The following is a 7,669-nucleotide window of genomic DNA, read 5'->3' on the forward strand; positions in this document are numbered from 1 at the left end:
GGGTCCTCAATCTCCAGGGCTCTGGTCAGGTAGTCAGGCAGAGCTGGGCCTGGGCTGGGTTTGTCTGCATCCTTGCTGTGTGGCCTCGGCCCTGACCCCTCTTCTCTCTGTGCCTGTTTTCTGTGCCTAACCCTCACTGGGGACTGAGCTCTACCATGCAGCAAGGTTACGGGCAATGGGGGCTTCTTGGTAGGAGGGTGGCACACACCAGCCAGCCAGGTGGGCAGTGAATTGGCCTCTTTGGTGCAAGAAGTCCTGAGTGTCTGAAAAGGACATCAAGATTGAATGAGGGGGCCGTGCTCAGGACTGCCTCTTTGAGGAGGTGAGACATGAAGGGCTTCCCACCATGTGGCCCTGGACAGGTCACCCACCACCTGTCCTTTCTAAGCCCATTTCTAAATTTAAATTAGGCTCCGCCCCCCCCTCCAGCTTAGGAGGAGAACACACTTAGCAGAGTGCAGACTATTAGTTACCAAGGCCTATGGGAGCAGAGACCAGGCCGTCTTGGGGACATGCCAGGCCTGGGTGCTTTGGGGCGGCCCCTGAATCCCCTGGGGAGAACCATCTTCCCTTTTCTGTTCTCTTTTACTCTTTGACCTCATCATGCAGAAAGGCTCCATTTGGTGCTCATGTGTCCTTAACACCTGTCTCAGCCCCAGCAGGCTCCCTTTAAAGCCAAGAGAGTCCTCAGGGGGCCACACCTGGCTGGAAAGAAATCCTGTGGGAGCTGATTGTGCCCATTGTGTGCCACTTCTATTTCTGGCAAGTGCGGCTGGTTTTCCATTTCCATTAGTTATTTAAAATAAATGTATTAAGTTCTAAAAGGTGAGTCTATTGAAAGAAGAACATGGAATAACTACATGATAATAGGGGGAGAGAGGTGAAGGCAGGCCTCCCGCGAGGTGAGCCCTCAGCCCGTCAGTCCGGGTGGGGTGTGGGTGCAGGCCTCCACAGCCAGTCTCTGTCCCTCATCCCCCTGGGCTGTGCAGGGGGGCCCCAGCTCACTGTGACCTCCCCCTGGAGGTGTCCACGTCGCATCCACCAAACCGGGATACATACGCTCACAGTCACACATGCACCCCCTTTCCCAGGGGGTTGTCTGAGGGTGTTGGGGAAACACGCGGAAGACAATGAGGAGCTAGGGGCAATCCGCCGACACCATCATCATCATTATCCTTATTTTCTTTTTACGGCTTCATGAATTCAGGTGTGTCCCAATTTATGAAAACCGAAGCTGAGCCGAACTCTTCACCACAGAATCACTTTGTTCACTTTAAAAGAAAGAAGAAGAAACAAACAAAAAACCAAAAAAAAAAACACACCTTGAAAACAAACAAACAAAAAAACCCCACAAAAACTTTAAAAGCTCCAGTAACCACTATCCCAACCTTACCCCTACAATCCTTCCTTTAGGGGCTCCTTCCTGCACGTTTGTTCCTTCAGCCGCACTCCAGAAGACCCGCCACACCAGCAGGACAGAGGCTCATAAGCCCTGGCCCACTGTGATGTGACTCCTCAGTGCGAGGCGGGCACCCGTGTTCACAGAACTCCATCAGATCGACTCAGCTGAGACTGATTCTGGGCAGCTCAGCGGACAGAGCTCAGAGGAGCTCCTGGTGGCAGAAGGTTCCTTGACCTGGAGCTTTGGAGGAGGCCCTGAAGACACCCAGGAATTCACCACCACAGGATGGAGGGCAGGGAAAGGCAGAGGGAACAGCCCTGTGGAGCTGCAGAGGCGGAGAGGACCTGAGTGTGGGGAAGGCTGAGGCATTGGTTGGGGCTGAAATGCAGGCTAGTGTGTGTGTGGGGGGGGGATGGGGGGGGGTGCCCTCGCTAGCGACATGTTTGGTAGGAAGCCAGGATTGCAGGGCCTTGAATGCCAACCCAGGTATCTAATCTTTCCCCAAAGGACAATGGGAGGCTCAGGGAGTTTTGTTTTGTTTTGTTTTTTTTTTAAGACTTTTTTTTTTTTTTTTATTTTTTAATTTATTCATTTTAGAGAGGAGAGAGAGAGGGAGAGAGAGAGACAGGCAGACAGAGAGAGAGAGAGAAGAGAAAGAGACAGGGGGGAGGAGCTGGAAGCCCAGGGTTTCGAACCGGCGACCTCAGCATTTCTAGGTCGACGCTTTATCCACTGCGCCACCACAGGTCAGGCAGGGAGTTTTGTTTTTAATGGAAATTTTCAAACAAACTGAAAATAATAATATGGATATTATTATTAAATAATAATACCCATCAGGGAATAATATGATGGGTATATGGATACCCATCACCAACATTTAGTCATTGTTAATATTTTTTCATACCTCCTTCATTTTACTGTTTCATATTTTCTTCACTTTACTATAAAACAGTTGTTTTACTGTTGCCAAACTCTTTTGAAGTAAGTCACAGAATATGTTAAAAGTTCACCCCTGAAGTGTGACTTCAGTATGACTTGCTAATAGAGAAGGACATTTTCCTACATTTTCTAACCACAACTCAGAGTTGTTTTTTGTTTGTTTGTTTTTTACAACTCAGAGTTTTGATAACTCTAAGTTAACAGTCATATCGTAACAGACAATAATTAGTCCACATGCGAGTGACCCCAGAATGTGTCTTTGCTCAAACTGGGAGGCGAGCCTTCCGTCAAACTGTAATCTCCAACAGCTCTCTCCTCTTTTTATGACATTGGCCTGTGAAGGGCCCTCTTCTCCTGCAGAAAACCCCTCCTTCAGATTTGTCTTTTTACTTCCTTGTGGTGTAGTTTAATTTGCTCTTCCGTTCCCTGAGCTTCTTGTAAACTGGCCGGTAGTTGTAAAGACTTCAGATACTCGGGGTACGCCTTTGCGACAGGAATACCTAATAGGCGAGGCTCATGAATGGCTTGAAAAGTCAGGCAGGACGGTCAGATCTGCAGCATTCCGGCTTTGAGTGCGCACGACTCTCCCCAGGGGCTTGTTAAAAAGCCCATTCTGATTCAGCAGGCCTGGTGGTTTGGGCGGTGAGGCTCCAGTTGTTGGTCCAAGGCCCCCACTCTGCGTAGCTCAGACAGCACCTGCTCTGTGGAGCCAGGAGCGCAGGGGGGAAGGACCGAGCACCTCTAAGGTCAGCATGTGCTCATCACCCCCCACTGGTGGACCGCGAGGTGGGTGTGGCGCCAGATCCAGGACAGTAGATGCTGTCATACTCTTCATGTCTCTAGGGACACTCCAGGAAATGGTTTGTCCCAAGGTGCCGGAACATTCTAACCAGACAGAGGGATGGCATGGCTTCTGTGTAACCTCAGGGTCTCAGAGAGAGAGTGCTCCCAGGTAGACCCTCTGGATGGTGGCCTCAGATGCCCTCCATGGACAGTGCCCCTAAGTACTGGCCTCGGGGGCCCTGAGGACCTGGCCGGAGGCGCTGAAGTGGGAGAGGAAGGAAGCAGGGAGCAGAAGAGGCCAAGGCTGTCGCCTCCCAGCCGTGAGAGGGGGCCTTGTGTAAACAGGAAGGCCTGGCGGCTCCATGTGGGGGGGGGTTGGAGGGGTGGGGGCCAGAGCCCTACTGGGCCTGTGCAGCCTATAAGCACAGAGCTTCCTTGCTGGGGAAGCAGACTCAGAGAGGTTGTGTGGCTTGTGCCAAGTCACACAGCAAGGCAAGGGAACAGGACGAGGCCCTTGTCAGCTTCTCCAGCTTCTGCCCCTTCCTGGGGTTCCAGTACAGGGTCTCCTACCTGTGTTGCCCACCGTGGTTCATAGGGTGCTGGGTGAGTCTCTCAACATTTTAGGTATCAGTTTCCCTTTCCATGACATCAGAGCCCTTACAACTCACAGATTCCAGACTCCTGGCTCAGTGGAATCCTTCTGCCTCCTAGGTGATCTTCATGGGTCCTTCAGACCTGGGGCAGTGGGTTTATCAGGAAGGCCAACATCACCCAGGAAGCAGCAGGTACCAGGATCACTCCATGGGTAAAGAAAGGGGGACTTTGCTCTTCTAGAACAGAGTCTGGTGGGACCACTGACCCTGCGACCTCCCTATCCCCTGGGAGCATCTTCCGCCTTCTTCAGAAACCTGGTCCTTGGGCTCAGAATTCTTCCAACAGCCACACCCTGGAGACTCAGAGTCACAGCCCAGGAGCCCTGGCTGGATAGCTCTGTTGGTTAGAGCATCATTCCGATATGCAAAGGTTGCCAGTTCAATACCCAGTCAGGGCATATCTCTCTCTCCCTCTTCCTCTCTCTCCAAAATCAATTAAAAAACAAAAACAAAGAATCACAACCTATGAAACCTCAAGCTGTGTAATCCAGTGGTTAAAGCCCATTCATTTATTGCATAAACACAGAATGTCTACAATGGACCAGGCACTATTCTCAGCAATGGGGCCTTCGGAACTTCTGTTCTAGAGAGAGAGAGAGAGAGAGAGAGAGAGAGAGTCAAAATAAATAATATATAGTATGTGAGAGGGTGATGTGTGCCACAGGGGCACTTATGGGACAGGGAAAGCGCTCTTATAAATTCAGCGCTCAGGGAAGTCCTCACTGATCATGTAACATTTCATCTGCAACTTAAAGGGTGAGGAGCAAGCCCTGTGGTTATCTAGGGGGAGAGTGTTTCAGGGTGAGGGGACAGCAGGTGCAAAGGCCCTGATGTAAACACGTGGTTGGCACATTCACGGGACAGCAAGGAGGCCATGTGGCTGCTGCAGTCTTGTGAGCAAGGGGGTAAAAGCAGAAGGTGAGGTTGGCGAGGGGATGGGGGAGGCTTGCTGCCCTTGAGGGGCCCTGGCTTGTACGCTGAGTGATGGTTGCCCGTGCAGAGCACTAAGCAGAGGAGGGATGAACAGGTTCCCTTTACGGCGTGCAGAGTGGGCTGGGGGCAAGTGTGGAAGCAAGGAGGGCGCAGTGAGGAGGTGACTGCAAGATTCCAAGAGGTGCTAGAGGTCACTAGGGAGGTCGCAATGCGGTGATGGGAACCTCGCAAACACTGGGAACTTGTGGGAGCAGCCAACAGGATTTGCTTGTGGGTCAAATAAGGGGTATGAGAGGAAGAGTCAAGGTCAACCTCAAGGCTTGAGCAACGAGAGGGAGGAGCTGTCATTGCCTGAGAGGAGGTACCGAGGCAGGGGCTGTTGGCCGAGAAGGAACAGAGCCCAGAGCCCAGTTTTGGACACGTGACATCCGAGCTGCTTATTAGACCCCCAGGAGCCCGGGAAGAGTCCCGGCTGGAACTTTATATCTGGAATGTATAAAGTTGGGAGCTGTCGGCATATAAATGGCGTGTAAAACTATTTGTCTGGACGAGGGCACCCAAACAGCTCTTCTCGAACTTGAATGTGCATGCCAATGTCCTGGAGCCCCTGATAAAATGCAGGTTCTGAGTCCGAGGTCTGGGGCAAGAGCTGAGAGAAACTCCCTAGAGTGGCCAAGACCACACTTTGAGTACTAGGACCAGGGCATTATGTTTTACGGCCGAGACCCGTTGGTGGGTATTAACATGCAGAGAGTGGCTTGCGATCAATATTAAAAGAAATCGGAACAGGATGGCTTCGTATCATGAGGGTATACATTGGTTCACAAAACCTTGTTTCTGTTTTTTGAGCCTGAGCCCCAGGGACATGATGTCGTCATGGTCACAAAGGTTTGGGAAAACCTGACTTGGGAGTGAGGGTAAACAGAGAAGGGAAGAGTCCCAGGGCAAGTTGAGAGGTCGAGGAGGAACCAGTGAGGAGGCAGATTAGGCAACCGGGGGAAATGAGAGGAAAACCGGGACAGAATGTTCTAGAAGCCAAATGAGGAAAGAGGCCCAGATTTTAATTATCCTCTGCTTTTCCCTAGGCTGCTGCCATGCACAGCTGAGCCTCAGTTTCCTCCACTGCGAAATGGGGACAAGACAGTCTCAGCTTGTTGAGAGGTAGCTATGAGGTGGCACTTGGCACAGGGTGGGCAAGCGTGTGATCGGTGGCATGACTTCAATTCTGGTCCTCCAGCCCAGCAGGCTGCCCTCCCATTGCACAGATCAGGAAACTGAGACCCAGCCTGACCAGGCGGTGGCACAGTGGATAGAGCGTTTAGACTGGGATGCGGAGGGCCCAGGTTTGAGACCCCGAGGTTGCTAGCTTGAGCGTGGGCTCATCTGGTTTGAGCAAAGGCTCACCAGCTTGAGCGCAGGGTTGCTGGCTCGAGCAAGGGGTCACTAGGTCTGCTGAAGCCCCAAGGTCAAGGCACATAAGAGAAAGCAATCAATGAACAACTAAGGTGCCGCAATGAAGAATTGATGCTTCTCATCTCTCTCTTCCTATCTGTCCCTCTCTCTGACTCTCTCTGTCTCTGTCAAAATAAAATAAAATAAAAAATAAAATAAAATAGAAACTGAGACCCAGACTACGCAGAGGTCTTGCCTGAGGCCATGCAGGGCGGAGCCGGGATACTCCGACTCCCAGTCTAATGCTCCTTCCTCAGCACCCACTCCCTGCCTTGTCTGTGTGGGTCTGACCCTGCTGCTCCCCGCAGCCCCTGGCTCCGGGCCCGTGCTGGAGACACACAGCCGCCTGGGGGGCTCCCTGGAGGCCGCCTGAAATTCCTCTGGTGGCCGGTGGCCAGGGTGGACGTGCTCCGTCCCTTCCTGCAGCTCTGGTCTTCCTGGCCAGGCAGGAGGAGGAGGAAGCAAACTTGTCCACCTGCCCACTGTGGGGTCCAGGCACAGGACCTGGCCAGCGGCCACATGTCTGTGGCGTGTGGGCAGGCGGCACCCGAAAGCATCTCTATCAGTCGGAGCCCCAGCAGGAAACAGATGGCACGCTCCACTGGGATCAGGAGAGTTTAATAAAGGGTTTATTTACACAGGTGTGGACAGGGTGTAGGGAGACTACAAGGGACGGGCTGAGCCCCAGGGCTGGCAGCAGCAGGGGCCACGACCAACTTCAGCCCGAAGGGCCATGCTGAGAGGACCGGGTCAGGGCCATGGCCTTCAGTGGAGGGAGGCCACCAGTTTGCAGTGACCCCGCAGGGAGGGAGCTAGAGGAATGAATCCTCCTCTTCTTCCTCCTTCCCCTCTCAGATCTGGCCGGGGGTTAGGGGGGGAGTAGCTGTGTCCATTGGGAGACAGAGTGCATCTGAGGGGCAGTGGAAGACAACTACCTCAAGGTCTGTCCCCAGCTGTGTGACCACACGACCCTCAAGCTTCCTGGGGACAGGCAGCCCAGTCTGGAAACTGAGCTCTTCCACGGGGAACACACCTAGCTCTCTGTGCCTCAGTCTCACTGTCTCTGCGGCCCCCACCCCCCTTACTTTCCAGGGCACTTCATGCTTTCAATAAATATATTTCGAGGGTCAAAGGGTCCTGAGCTCGGGGCTGGGAACACGGCAGTGCAGAGAGAGTCACATCAAAGTGACTGTCCTCGAGGGCCTCCTAGCTGAGCGGAGACTCACACAGCATGACCCCACCCAGGCCGGGGTGGTGTGGGTGACCTCCTCCCCACAGCTGGGACCCCCATCCTCTTTCTTCCTCCACGGGGTCTCTGCAGGCAGGTCCAGGCTCTCTGCGGCTCCTGTAGATTTTTCTCTTCCTGCATGGAAGTTTCCTACAAGTTCCTCCGCAGGTCTGTCTGCGGTCTCTCCTCCTTGCTGGAGATCCAATGGGCCTTGTTTATAGCATGGGTAGGGTGGATTCTGCAGTGTTGGAGGAACAGGGGAGGGATCAGGTTAAAGAA

Source organism: Saccopteryx bilineata, chromosome 2, assembly GCF_036850765.1.
Source record: "Saccopteryx bilineata isolate mSacBil1 chromosome 2, mSacBil1_pri_phased_curated, whole genome shotgun sequence".
Lineage (NCBI taxonomy): Eukaryota > Metazoa > Chordata > Mammalia > Chiroptera > Emballonuridae > Saccopteryx > Saccopteryx bilineata.